Genomic DNA, 15,596 nt, shown 5'->3' on the forward strand with positions numbered 1-15,596 from the left:
TGACATAAAGATCAAAGCCAAAGGCTCAGCAATCTCTTCCCTGGCTTCCCAGAGAATCCTAGGATAAATCCCATCAGGCCCCGGGGACTTATCTATTTTCACCTTGTCCAGAATTGCCAACACTTCTTCCCTACGCACCTCAATGCCATCTATTCTAATAGCCTGGGTCTCCGCATTCTCCTCCACAACATTATCTTTTTCCTGAGTGAATACTGACGAAAAGTATTCATTTAGTATCTCGCTTATCTCCTCAACCTCCACACACAACTTCCCACCACTGTCCTTGACTGGCCCTACTCTTACCCTAGTCATTCTTTTATTCCTGACATACCTATAGAAAGCTTTTGGGTTTTCCTTGATCCTACCTGCTAAAGACTTCTCATGTCCCCTCCTTGCTCGTCTTAGCTCTCTGTTTAGATCCTTCCTCGCTTCCTTGTAACTATCAAGCGCCCCAACTGAAACGTCACGCCTTATCTTCGCATAACCTTCTTCCTCTTAACAAGAGATTCCACTTCTTTGGTAAACCACGGTTCCCTCGCGCGACCCCTTCCTCCCTGCCTGACTGGTACGTACTTATCAAGAACACGTGGGCAGCACGGTAGCATTGTGGTTAGCATAAATGCTTCACAGCTCCAGGGTCCCAGGTTCGATTCCCGGCTGGGTCACTGTCTGTGTGGAGTCTGCACGTCCTCCCCGTGTGTGCGCGGGTTTCCTCCGGGTGCTCCGGTTTCCTCCCACAGTCCAAAGATGTGCGGGTTAGGTGGATTGGCCATGCTAAATTGCCCGTAGTGTCCTTAAAAAAAAAAAAAAAGTAAGGTTGGGGGGGGGGTGTTGGGTTCTGAGTATAGGGTGGATACGTGGGTTTGAGTAGGGTGATCATTGCTCGGCACAACATCGAGGGCCGAAGGGCCTGTTCTGTGCTGTACTGTTCTATGTTCTATGTTCTAACATGCAATAGCTGTTTCTTGAACAAGCTCCACATATCCAGTGTGCCCAACCCTTGCAGCCTACTTCTCCAAACTACACATCCTAAGTCATGTCTAATGGCATCCTAATTGCCCTTCCCCCAGCTATAACTCTTGCCCTGCGGGGTATACGTATCCCTTTCCATCACTAACGTAAAGGTCACCGAATTGTGGTCACTGTTTCCAAAGTGCTCACCTACCTCCAGATCTAACACCTGGCCTGGTTCATTACCCAAAACCAAATCCAATATGGCCTCGCCTCTTGTTGGCCTGTCAACATATTGTGTCAGGAAACCCTCCTGCACACATTGTACAAAGAACGACCCATCTAATGTACTCGAACTATATCTTTTCCAGTCAATATTTGGAAAGTTAAAGTCTCACATAACAACTACCCTGTTACTTTCGCTCTTTTCCAGAATCATCTTCGCCATCCTTTCCTCTACATCCCTAGAACCATTAGGTGGCCTGTAGAAAACTCCCAACAGGGTGACCTCTCCTTTCCTGTTTCTAACCTCAGCCCATACTACCTCGGGAGAAGAGTCCCCATCTAGCATCCTTTCCGCCACCGTAATGCTGTCCTTGACTTGCAGCGCCACACCTCCCCCTCTTTTGCCCCCTTCTCTGAGCTTACTAAAACACCTAAACCCTGGAACCTGCAACAACTATTCCTGTCCCTGCTCTATCCATGTCTCTGAAATGGCCACAACATCGAAGTCCCAGGTACCAACCCATGCTGCCAGTTCCCCTACCTTATTTTGTATACTCCTGGCATTGAAGTAGACACACTTCAAACAACCTACCTGAACACTAGCACCCTCCTGTGAAGTCAAATCTGTGCTCCTGACCTCTATACACTCAATCTCCCATACCCCAAAACTACAATCCAGGTTCCCATGCCCCTGCTGAATTAGTTTAAACCCCCGCCAATGAGCACTAACAAATCTCCCCCCCCCCCAAGGATATTGGTGCCCCTCCGGTTCAGACGTAGACCATCCTGTCTATAGAGGTCCCACCTTCCCCAGTTATCCAGAAATCTGAATCCCTCCCGCCTGCACCATCCCTGTAGCCACGTGTTTAATTGCTCTCTCTCCCTATTCCTCATCTCACTATCACTTGGCACGGGCAACAACCCAGAGATAACAACTCTGTTTGTTCTCGCTGTGAGCTTCCATCCTTCCATCCTAGCTCCCTAAAGGCCTGCCTGACATCCTTGCCCCCTTTCCCACATATGTCGTTAGTACCAATGTGGACTACGACTTGGGGCTGCTCCCCCTCCCCCTTATGGACCCGGAAAACACGATCCGAGACATCACGTACCCTTGCACATGGGAGACAACATACCAAACATGAGTCTCTCTCGCTCCCACAAAATCTCCTATCTGTGCCCCTGACTATTGAGTCCCCAATTACTAATGTTCTACTCCTTTCCCCGCTTCCCTTCTGAGCAACAGGGACAGACTCCGTGCCAGAGGCCCGTACCTCATGGCTTACCCCTGGTAAGTTTCTCCCCCCCCACAAGTATCCAAAACGGTATACTTGTTACTCAGGGGAACGACCGCAGGGGGTCCCTGCACTGACTGCTTCTTCCCAGTCCCTCTTAGTTACCCATCTATCTCCAGTCTTTGGTGTAACTACTTCCCTGAAGCTCCTATCTATGACCCCCTCTGCCTCCCGAATGATCCGAAGTTCATCCAGCTCAAGCTCCAAGTCCCTAACACGGTTTTTGAGGAGCTGGAGTTGGGTGCACTTCCCACAGATGAAATCAGCAGGGACACTGACGGCGTCCCTCACCTCAAACATTCTGCAGGAGGAGCATTGTACTGCCTTCCCTGACATCACCTCTAGATTTTAAAAAAAAAACAAGAAAAATAAAAATAAAGGAAGAGCTTACCTGATATTCCCACAAACCCTGCTCCCGCTGAAAGGTAAGCAAATTTAAAGGCACTCACTCACCTTCACGACAGGCCCCTGCTCCCACTTCCCAATGACCGAGGGTTTTTTTTTTGGTTAGAGGAGGAGGTAGGGTGGTAAACACTGATGAAGTGTTTCAGGTTTAACTGTCACTTGACAACAGCCCCTCCACAAACCACCTTCAAATTAGGCTGACCGCACTGCACGTATACAAATTTCCCCAGAACAACTGATCAGTAGCTCTGCTCTGCTGCCCTCTGCTGGATGCTTGTCTTCACTCAAACTCCTTGAGTCTCCTTTGCAGGTACACCTTCAAATTAGGCTGACCGCACTGCACGTATGCATATTTCGCCAGAACAGCTGATCAGTAGCTCTGCTCTGCTGCCCTCTGCTGGATGCTTGTCTTCACTCAAACTCCTTGGGTCTCCTTCGCAGGTACACCTTCAAATTAGGCTGACCGCACTGCACGTATGCAAATTTCGCCAGAACAGCTGATCAGTAGCTCTGCTCTGCTGCCCTCTGCTGGATTCTTGTCTTCACTCAAACTCATTGGGTCTCCTTCGCAGGTTATTTTTTCAAAAAATATACGTTATTCATAAAATTTATCATAAACTTTACAGAACATTTCAAATTGTCTTGACTGTACATTTCCATCTGAGTTACATTCATTTGTCTTCAATTCAATTGGGATAATGTTTCACACGTATCCTACTTCGGGGCAGCACGGTAGCATGGTGGTTAGCATAAATGCTTCACAGCTCCAGGTTCCCCAGTTCGGTTCCCGGCTGGGTCACTGTCTGTGCGGAGTCTGCACGTCCTCCCCGTGCGTGCGTGGGTTTCCTCCCGGGTGCTCCGGTTTCCTCCCACAGTCCAAAGATGTGCGGGTTAGGTGGATTGGCCATGCTAAATTGCCCGTAGTGTCCTAAAAAGTAAGGGGGGTGGGGGGTTGGTGGGTACGTGGGTTTGAGTAGGGTGATCATTGCTCGGCACAACATCGAGGGCCGAAGGGCCTGTTCTGTGCTGTACTGTTCTATGTTCTACTTTAAGTTACAGTTCTTTCTTAAATATTTACATTGCTTTGTTTCTTTCATACATTGTGGTATTGAAGACCCGGGCCGAGGGGTTTTACACTGTTACCAACCCCTCGGTGTACATTTGTTGGTAAGACCTTACACTGTGGTCTTTCCCCATTGCGCCTTGGCGGCAGCTGCCCCAAGCTTGAGTGCGTCCCTCAGCACATAGTCCTGGACCTTGGAATGTGACAGTCTGCAACACTCGGTCGAGGACAGTTCTTTGCACTGGAAGATCAGCAAGTTTCGGGCAGACCAAAGAGCGTCTTTCACCGAGTTGATGACCTTCCAGCAGCAGTTGATATTTGTTTCGGTGTGTGTCCCTGGAAACAGTCCGTAGAGCACAGAGACCTGTGTTACAGAGCTGCTCAGTATGAACCTTGACAGATACCACTGCATCTCACTCCAGACCTGCTTTGCAAAGGCACATTCCACAAGGAGGTGTGTGGCTGTCTCATTTCCCCCACATCCACTCCGAGGGCAGCGTGCATTGATGCTGAGCCTTCGGGTGTACATGAAGAATCTGACAGGGAGGGCCTTTCTCACCACCAGCCAAACTAGGTCTTGGTGCTTGTTTGAAAGTTCTGGTGATGAGGCATTCTGCCAGATGGCTCTGACAGTCTGCTCAGGGAACCATCCAACGTCCTCCACAGTCTCCTTTTCTCTGAGGGTCTCGAGGACATTACATGCAGACCACTGCTTCATTGCTTTGTGGTCAAAGGTGTTTTTCTTCAAAAAATTTTCCACGAAGGACAGGTGTTTCGGCACAGTCCAACTGCTTGGAGCGTTCCGCGGCAATGAGGCCAGGCCCATCCTTCGCAACACCGGGGACAGGTAGAACCTCAGTATGTAGTGACACTTGGTGTTTGCATACCCGGGGTCTACGCACAGCTTGATGCAGCTGCACACCAAGGTGGCCATCAGGATGAGGGCTGCGTTGGGTACGTTCCTCCCTCCTTTATCTAGAGGCTTGTACATTGTCTCTTCGGACCCGGTCCATCTTGGATCTCCAAATGAATTTCAAGATGGCCCGGGTGACTGCTGCGGCGTAGGTCCGAGTGATGGGCCAGACCTGCGCCACGTACAGTAACACCGAGAGTACCTCACACCTGATGACCAGTGTTTTGCCCGCAATGGAGAGGGAGCGTTGCTCCCGCCAGCCCAGTTTCTGTTTTGCTTTAGCAATGCGTTCCTCCCAGTTTTTGGTGCACGCCCCAGCCGCTCCGAACCATATCCCCAGCACTTTCAGGTAATCTGACCTGACCGTGAAGGGGACAAAGGATCGGTCGGCCCAGTTCCCAAAGAACATGGCCTCGCTCTTGCCGCGGTTCACCTTGGCTCCTGAGGCCAGTTCAAACTGGTCGCAGGTGTCCAAGAGCCTGCGTACAGACGCGGGATCCGAGCAGAAGACGGCGACGTCGTCCATGTACAGGGAGACCTTGACTTGCGTGCCTCCGCTGCCTGGGATCGTCACCCCTCTCATACCCGGATCCTTCCTGATGGACTAATAGAACATAGAACATAGAACAGTACAGCACAGAACAGGCCCTTCGGCCCTCAATGTTGTGCCGAGCAATGATCACCCTACTCAAACCCACGTATCCACCCTATACCCGTAACCCAACAACCGCCCCCTTAACATTACTTTTTAGGACACTACGGGCAATTTAGCATGGCCAATCCACCTAACCTGCACATCTTTGGACTGTGGGAGGAAACCGGAGCACCCGGAAGAAACCCACGCACACACGGGGAGGACGTGCAGACTCCACACAGACAGTGACCTAGCTGGGAATCAAACCTGGGACCCTGGAGCTGTGAAGCATTTATGCTAACCACCATGCTACCATGCTGCCCGAAAGCATGGCAAAAGGTTCTATGCAGCACACAAACAAGGCCGAGGAGAGAGGGCAGCCCTGTCTGACTCCAGATTTGATCTGGAACTTTTCTGATTCCCACCCATTGATTGAGACTGCGCTATAGATGTTTGTGTAGAGCAGTTTGATCCAATTGCGAATTCCCTCCCCAAACCCCATTTTGGAGAACACATCCATCATGTAGGTGTGCGATATTCTGTCAAAAGCCTTCTCCTGGTCAAGGCTGATGAGGCAGGTGTCCACCCTCCTGTCCTGCACGTAGGCGATCGTATCCCTGAGCAGCGCGAGGCTGTCAGAGATCTTTCTGCCGGGTACAGCACAGGTTTGGTTGGGGTGGATCACCGACTCCAGAGCAGACTTGACCCGATTGGTGATGACTTTGTCTAAGATTTTGTAATCCACATTTAACAGTGAAATGGGTCGCCAATTTCGAATTTCTTCCCTTTCCCCCTTCTGCTTATAGATGAGGGTGATGATGCCTTTTCTCATGGATTCTGACATGCTGCCATCCAGAAGCATACTCTCGTACACTTCCAGCAGGTCTGGGCCCATCCAGTCCCACAGAGCCAAATACAACTCAGCCGGTAAGCCGTCGCTTCCGGGAGTTTTACTCGTCTCAAAGGACTTGACGGCCTTTGTCAGCTCGTCCAGAGATAATGGTTTGTCCAGGTTTTCCCCCTCGTTGTCGTCCAAGACCTCCGTGATAGACGACAGGAAGGTCTGGGCAACAGTGCTGTCTGTTAGCTTCAGATCATACAGTCTGGCATAGAAGGATTGACTGATCCTCAGTATGTCAGACTGCAATGTCTTTACAGAGCCATCTTCTTCCTTCAGGCTGCTGATCACAGAGGTGTCCCTGTGTACCTTCTGGAAGAAGAAGCGTGAGCACTTTTCATCATGCTCCACGGAGCGGACTCTGGACCGGAAGATAACCTTGGAGGCCTCTGAGGTTAGAGCGAGGCTTGCTGGCCCTTCACCTCTTGGAGATCCTCCTTGACATCAACCCCCATCGACTGCAGCTGGAGCAAATTTTGCATGCTTTTCTGGAGCCTGGTCGTGGCCCCTCGTCTCTCTCTCACCTTTTGTACACCCTTGAGGATGAAGAACCTTTTGATGTTCCCCTTGATTGCTTCCCACCAGAGATGTGGAGACTCAAAGAGGGGTTTCACGGTTCTCCAACCTTTGTAATCCCTTTTGAGTTCCTGGAGGTTCTCTGGGGTCAACAATTTTACATTTAGCTTCCATGTCCCCCTGCCCACGCCTTGGTTTTCCTGCAGGTGGCAGTCAGCCAGTAAGAGGCAGTGGTCAGAGAAGGACACCGGCTTGACGTCGGTGGGCCTGACCGTGAAAGCACGGGGACACAAAAAAGAAATCTATTCTGGAACGGACGGACCCATCTGGCCGTGACCATGTGTATCTACGCTGCGCTCCGTCTGCAGGGTTGCTGAAGACGTCGAGCAGCTTTGCGTCTTTTACCGTTTCCATCAGGAGTCTGGACGTAGCGTCTAGTTTGCTGTCGGCTCTATCGGATCGTCCAGCCGCATCGATGATGCAGTTGAAGTCACCGCCCAGGATGACCGGCTTGGAGGTGGCCAACAGCAGTGGTAGTTGCTGAAGGACAGCCAGTCGCTCAGTTTTTACGGCTGGGGCATACACGTTAATAAGTCTGATAGGGGTGTTTTTGTATTTGACGTCTGCTACTAGGAGGTGTCCCCCCACCACCTCCTTAACGTCGGAGATGGTGAAATTGCCTCCCCGTAGCAGAATACCCAGGCCGGAGGAACGACAGTCGTTTCCTCCTGACCAGATGGATGGCCCGTGGGGCCACCAGCTCGACCAGCGCCTGTAGTTGCTGAGGTGCGGAATCCCACACTCCTGCAGGAACAGTAGGTCGGCTCTCACATTTTCTAAGTAGCCGAGTGTGGCTACACACCGCGAAGTATCTTTAATACTTCGCACATTAATTGATGCAATTTTAAAACCCATTTTAAAAAGAGTAGATTTACCAGTCTCAGATTTCAGAGTCAATTTCAGTTGGTTGTTCCAGCTGTTCAAAGTTCCCCGTCATGCCTGTGGTGTTCTCAAAATGTTTCACCGTATCAGGGTTTAGGAAGCTGCCATTGTCCTCAGTGTGGCCTTGAACCTGATAGATGTGCATTGTGGCGGGGGTAGGGGTGTAGCCGTTGTGCCCGGCGTGGCAGTCAGCGGGTGTTGGGGTTGCAGGCCGGTTCCCATCGTCCAGAGGTTGGTGCTCTGGGCGAGTTTTGTTTTCGTTCCTGTCTGGGGGTTCTGTGCATCCCCTCCCACATTGGTGCTTTGCCTCTTTGATTGAGGCCTATTCTTAGATTGCTTTGCCTCTTTGATTGAGGCCTATTCTTAGATTGCTCGCCTTCATCGCAGGAGTTGTCGGCGCTGTTGAGTTGCCGCTTTTTACCATTCCCCGTCAGGGGTTTCTTTGTTTCATTTTTCATTTTCCTCTTTCCTTTTTTTGTGTTCGCCATTTCCCAGCGCTCCTCACTCTTTGTTCCATCCTCGGTTGTCGCGTGTTCCTCGCCAGATGGGAGTGGGGTTGTTTTGTCAGGCTGTGCTGGGGCCTCCACATTCTGTTGAGGGCCTTTCTGTAGAGTTTCGGCATTCTGTGGTGTGGTGTCTTTGTCTATGGAGGGTGCCTGTACCTCCTGTGTGGTTGCCTTTTTGACTCCACCACTGATGATTTGCGCATAGGTTGCCCCACGTTTTGGGCAGTCCCTGTAGAGATGGCCGGCCTCCCCACACAGGTTGCAGTTCTTGTCTTGCTTACAGTCCTTTGTCATGTGCCCCTGCTGCTTGCAGTTTTTGCAGAAGGTGACGTTGCAGTTGGCGGCCATGTGCCCCGCTTTGCCACAGGTGCCCCGTAGTAGAGGTAGCCTCGGTTTCCTCCAATGGCGAAACTGGAGGGTGGGTGCAAGATGGGTTCCATTGGCGTTCGTTCTCAGGGTTACCTTGACCTGGTGCTCGCATGTCCAGATGCCAAAGGTGTCCTTTAGTTGTATGCTGTCACTTTTCAAGTCGACGTACCTGGCGAGGAACGTAAGCACATCAGACACGGGGACGTGGGGGTTGTACGTGTGCAGCGTAACAACCCGGTTTCTCTGCGACGGTAGCGTGAACAGAGGCTCCGCAGTCAGGATAGACAGGGGGCTCTGGTTGCCTTTTTCTTTAAACACATCCAAGAACTTGATGCAATCAGCTACATTCCTGAAGGTGACATTGAAGTAACCGTTGTTGGGGAAATCTTGCAAGGCGAAGATATCTGTTGCTTTTAACCCGCAGCAGTCGATCAGTACCCGCTTCACGAAGAAGATTCGATCCACAGGTGACTTCCCTTCCGACTTCCTCACTGTGACTCGGACAGTGTTTCGCACTCCCCAGCCTGGTGGTCGGGATGCAGCAGTGGTCATAGCTCCGACGTTGGCTCTTGACTGTACCGGCGTTAGGCCCAAACCAAAGGTTTAGGCCAGCATGAAGATCCACCAATAGCAGCCGAGCTCAAACGTTTCTTCAAAGTCTTCAGTCTCTCCAATCCACGATCGACATCAAGATCGAAATCCTTAGCTTCCCCCGATCCAGTGCGCTACACTTGATCTTAGCCAAAAGGCCGAGAAGCGATGATGGTTTGTCCACACCTTCAAATTAGGCTGACCGCACTGCACGTATGCAAATTTCCCCAGAACAGCTGATCAGTAGCTCTGCTCTGCTGCCCTCTGCTGGATGCTTGTCTTCACTCAAACTCATTGGGTCTCCTTCGCAGGTATACCTTCAAATTAGGCTGACCGCACTGCACGTATGCAAATTTCCCCAGAACAGCTGATCAGTAGCTCTGCTCGAGAGAATAATGCTCAGCAGTGGCCTCCAGCAGGCCCACTGCCAAGTAGATCCGGCCTACCATGATTCCCTCTTCCGAGGAGAGGTGAATTCACCCTCTCGGAGAAGACAGCCTTGACACTTTCGAGGCTGCAACTATGGCCGAAGGGCCAACAACTTCACCCATAGCTCAGACACAGGCCTCAATTGACGTTGTGGTGGACGTAACACTTCCCCCTGAGAGAAGGGGGAAGGAGAGGGTAATTGAAGGGGGGGGGGAGAAAGGCATAGGGGATGGGGTGCCGGGGGATGGACCGGTGCCCCAAGTACAAGGGAGGACAGGGGACAGAGGAGCAGGAAAGGGGACACGAGGATGGCCTGTTCCTGAAGCATGACTGGAAAAGGCTAGCGGGCTAGTCTCCCGAAAGGTCTTTGATTTAGCGAAGGGTGGGGGACAGGGTCTTCAGCCCGGCAAGGGCCCAGCAAAACAGGCCACAAATGTTATCCCTTCTCAGTACAATTGGCAGATGAAAAAGCAATGAAGTCCAGATGCACCAACCTTCCTTTCCTGTTCGTCCCCTTCCTGATGTTGCAGAAACCTCCTGTTTGCTGGGTGGCCTCGGGTTCAAAGGCCCTGCAGATGAAACGAGCAGCAAACCGTTTCGGCCACTTCTCCCCTCCTGCTGCAGGCTGTGGAAATGCAGGGAGGTAGGCAGTGCGTAAATCCAGTCCCAGGCTGGAAGCCAGGCCAGGCCTAACCTTCACCTGTGGCGATTTCCTTCCCTCTTGCAGCTCCATGTAGCAGTCACTCGTCTTCAAATAAAACCGACAGCAGCAAATCTCTCCTTTTGTCTGTTTTCCAGGTTATATGGAACAGCAGGCTCACAGGTGATACTCTTGGGGAATGTGAGCTCCCCTGATAATAGGGCAGGGCAATTGGTAACCTTCAGCTGTATAAATAGCTGGCCAGTGAGATGCAGGCGCAAGAGAGAACCAGCAGTGAACTGGTGTTGTGTAAATACAGTTGAAATAAGTTCTTGCTGTTTGACTGAACAAACCTGTGCTGGATGATGCACAGCTGGGTGATGCACAATCAATGGACACGAAACGTAGATGAGATCCAAACGATAGGCTTTAATGCACAAGATGTGTGCCCGGCAGCAGACGTACAGAAGAAAGGCCGACTGCTGGGTAGCACGGGTTATTTTACCCCGCCTTGTAGGCGGAGCTACCTACTTCTCAGCCAATCGGCTGAGAGGCACATGACTTACCCGGGCCAATGGACAGCGAGTCTTCTGCACCAATAGCAGCTCACTTCCAAGGTACCGTAATACCCCTAGTCATACTACCACACTGGGCTTGATAGTACAGATCTTGATTGGTTGTTTGTTCCAGAGATGCAATCTGGGAAAGCACCAGGGTCAGATGGATTAACAGTCGAGTTTTATAAACAGTTTTTGCCAGAACTAGCACCTCGTCCCTTGGCTATGTACAACGACTCAGATTAATTGCCGACCACGCTTGCTCAGGCCTCTTTTTTTTCATTGATGCCAACAGAATGTGGATCTTATTGACCCATCTCCCCACTAGACCTGTTTATCCCATTTAGCACGATGGTAGTGCCACATAGCACGATGGACGACACTCTCCATATGAAGTCGGGACTTCGTCTCTGCAAGAACTGTGCAGTGGTTGCTCCAACCGATACTGTCATGGTCGGATGCATCTGCAGCACGCAGGTTGGTGAGGATGAGGTCAAGTATGTTTTTTCCCTCTTGGTTCCCTCATCACCTGTCACCGACCCAGTATAGTAATTATGTCCTTTAGGGCTCGGACAGTAGTGGTGCTACTGAGCCATTCTTGGTGAGGTCTCCTATCCGGAGCATATTCTGTGCCCTTGTCACCCTCAAGGTGCTGTTCAATTTGGAGGATATTGACTCATCAGCTGAGGGTGGCCGGTACGTGGTAATCAGCAGGAGGTTTCCTTGCCCATGTTTGGTCTGAAGCCATGGCACTTAATGGGGTCCAGCGTCAACATTGAGGGCAACTCCCTCCCGACTATACCATTCTGCCACCACCTCTGCTGCGTCTGTCCAGTTGGTGGGACAGGACATACCCAGGAATGGTGATAGTCGTGTCTGGGACATTATCTGTAAGGTATGATTCTGTGGGTATGATTCTGAGTATATGTCAGGTTGCATGACTAGTCTGTGCCATAACTCTCCCAATTTTGGCACAAGGCCTATGATGTTGGCAAGGGGGGGTTTTCGGGGTCAACAGGGCTGGGTTCGCTGTTGGCGATGCTGGGTGGTCTGCCGATGCTGGGTGGTCTGCCATGTGTAGGAAGAACCGAGCGCTCAGAGCTGGTTCACTAATGTCCTTTAGGGAAGGAAATCTTCAGTCCTCACCTGGTCTGACCTTCACGTGACTCCAGACCCACAGCAATGTGGTGGACTCTTAAATGTCCTCCTGAAATAGTTGAGCAAGCCTCTCCGTTGTATCAAACCGCTACAAAGTCAATAAAAAGGGAGGAAACAAGGCAGACCACCCAGCATCGGGGAGGTCAGTTCCAGGGCTTGGGACCAATGTGGAATTCTGTCCGAGCAGTGGTTTGGTGCCACCGCACAACCGCGCTGTCTCGAGATTGTGTGCCCGCGGGTCCGAGCACGGCCGTTTTGAGCCCTTGGTTGGCATTGGCTGTGCACCGGACAGACACTGCTCCGAGCTCGGCGAGCTCGTAGGGTATCATCTAGCCCGCCCCTCCACCTCCCAGCTTGTTCCTGATCCTGGTCACCCCGGCATCCACGTTCCTCCGCTCCGCCAGCCACCAGAATGGATATTGGCGGAGGTGAGGATTTCTGAGCAGCGGCTCCCTTACGACAGCTACTACTCCTGACGGGAGTAGAGCTGCGGCACGTGGCGACCATGTTCCAGACTTTGAGGAAGTCCCGGTACAAGACAGGCAGCGCCCAAAATAAGTCCCAAGACTGGTCAATGAACAGGAGCTGCACATCGTAGTTCAGGCCGTGCACCTGGCGGAAGAAATATGTTGAAAGGTTGAGCAGAGTGGCGGGGCGGAGGAATTTAGCGAATTGGCATCGTGGTCCTGCTGATCATGGCCGCAGATGGTGACGTTATCTAAGTACGGAAATGTGGCCCACAAACTACCGGGCGACCATTCAATCCATCTCCCTTTGGAAGACCGAGACCCCGTTAGTGATGCATCGTGCATGAGGAGATTAGAATGTTCGGTGGCCGTAACGGCCTGACAGTCACAGTCCAGGAGGAGTGGGATTAGGGCCCGCCAGAAGTCTTCGATGGACTCACCAGGGAGTTGAGAGGCAAAGATCCTGGCAAAGATCGTGTTTGCTTTCTGCACATAGTTTTCTCTTAGGAGTGCCATCGCTTCCGCGTAATACGGGTCGTCCTGGATCAACGGGAACACGCTTGAGCTCAACCTGGAATACAAGACCTGTATCATCTGAGCCTCCCTCGGCGTGGGGTTCGCTGCGTTGATGTAAGCCTCGAAACAAGCTAGCCAGTGATTAAAGTCCTTTCTGGCATTGGGCGACCGCGGATCCAGCTGCAGGCGATCTGGTTTGATTCTGATATCCGTTTCGTTGAAAATCTGACTGCAATAAATTGATGCACGATCAATTGCACAAAGACTCCGATTGGGTACAGCTGTGGCTTTATTGCAGTCAGATATGTGGCCTCCTGCTTCAGCTGACGAAATGGCAGATCAATGGAGGACACGCATATTTATACAGCTCCTAGTGGGCGGAGCCAGCCGGCAGGGGCTACCGGCGAACCTGTAGTACAGGTCCTACCTTACATCCCGCAATACAGGTGTACACAATGGTGAGACGCAGCATGCATACACTATGGGTGGGTGTGGTAACTCCAGTAACCCGGAACCCGTCTGGGCGGCAGATGTTTGCTTGGGCCAGGATGCCCTCCGACCTCCCGGCCCCTCTGCTGCTCCAACCTCCACCTGCTGTACCGGGATGATAGTGTTGTGCGCACCAGTGAGTGAACCAGAAGACTCATCACTAAATAGGGTGTTGGAGACAGCTGTGACGTTGTGATATGCGCATCCTCAGAGTCCGAGTCCATGGTCCCCTGGTGTTCACCCATCCACTCAGTGAGTCCCGTCTCATGGGTGGCAGTGTCCTGGGTAGGGGTGTCCAGGCTCAGGTGCGACAGGGGCCTCTGGCTGCTCCCTTCATAGCTGCGTCTCAGAAGCCTGCGTCGCGGCACCCGCACGAGACGCGGGCTGCACGTCTCTCCCACCCTGGAGGCGTGGCAGGCCAGAGGGGCCGGGTCGCTCCCTCTCCCGTGGCCGCCCTGGGGCATCCTGCGGGCAGTGGGCATCCCCGGTGTCGGGTGCCTTGATGTCTGGTCCTGCATTACACAATACAGCATACATGGTTAAACACTCAGGCGGCGGTCAGGGGATATGGGGAGAGGGGATATGTGGGAGGGGGGATATGGGAGAGGGGGAAGGGCCGTGGGTGGCTCACTTGCTGGTAGGCCCCCGACCTCTGCCTCGGAAACCTCCCAGTCCTCGGATCCGCCTGCCATTTCCAGGGCCCTTTCCTCATGTACGGAAAGCGGTCTCTCATCCGCAATGCCCCCTCCAATCCTCTGACACTCCCTGTTGTAAGAATGCTTGTCCTGTTGGAGGGGGGGGGGCGGGTGGGTAGCAGTCCTGTTGGAGGGGGGGGGGCAGGTGGGTAGCAGAGGTAAAAACAACAGTGTTAGACACGAGACCAATATTCCATTTGCCTTCCTAATTATCTAGTGAACTGCATGCTAGTTTTTTTTCATTTATGCTTGGAGACCCCCAAATCCAACGGTTCTGCAGCTTTCTGCACTTTCTCCATGTTAATAATATTCAGCTCCTTTATTCTTCCTACCATAGTGCAGAACTTCACATTTTCCTTATTTATATTCTGCCTGCCATGTTTTTGCCAACTCACTTAATCTGTCCATATTCCTCTGTAGACTTGTGCCATCACACCTATTTATGTGTCGTCCACAATTATGGCAAAAGTGCATTTACTTCCCTTGTCATTAATATAAATTGGGCTGAATTCTTTGTCCTGGAGACTAAGAGCAGATGCTGGAACTGAATTGGTGTTGCTCTACTGTCCTGATAGAAGCGCCAGTGTCGGAGCCTTTCAGGATGTGCAAAGGGGCCAGCACCGGTGCCCAGTGGAACTAGTACAATTCTAACAAAAGCCAACATTGAATTTGGTGCTGTCCTGAGAGCTTGACAAGTTTGAGCTGCATATAAGCATTCCTCTCCCCACACACTTCCATTGCAGCCAGGAAGATGGTACCATAAAGAGTGGCACCGACGTTCGCAGCTGTGGAGCTCGAGACACTGCTGAATGCCATGGAGGAGAGTTGGGACACCCTGTTCCCTGGACTGGGAAGGAGACTGACACCAGCTGATGTCAGAGGTTAAGCGCCACGGGCCCCACTCCAAGGACCCGGCAGCAGTGCAGGAATAATCTGCACAATGTCCTCAGGTCGGTCCATATGAGTCACCACCCCTTGCCCCTGGCAGAGGTCACAACACATTAGGGTTAGTGACCGAATTAGGGTGAAGGTCAGGGTGAATGTCAAGGTCGGTGTCAAGGTCACGGGGAGGGGGACTCACCCTGGCTGCCCTGACGAGGTCGTTGATCTTGTGGCACTGGGTGCCTATCCTCGGGGTAAAACCCACAGCACTGACGGCCTCTGCCACATCCCTCCACAGGAGCTTTCTGAGGCGTGGGACGACCCTGCGGCCATCTCCAGGATAAAGGTCCTCCCTCCTCTCTTCAACAGTGTCCAGGAGCGTCTGTAGGTCCTGGAACCTCGGGGATGAGCGGCGGCCAGCCATGATTGGAGTTCTTGCGCGGGGGGGGGGGGGGGCG

Source organism: Scyliorhinus canicula, chromosome 19 (assembly GCF_902713615.1).
Source record: "Scyliorhinus canicula chromosome 19, sScyCan1.1, whole genome shotgun sequence".
NCBI lineage: Eukaryota > Metazoa > Chordata > Chondrichthyes > Carcharhiniformes > Scyliorhinidae > Scyliorhinus > Scyliorhinus canicula.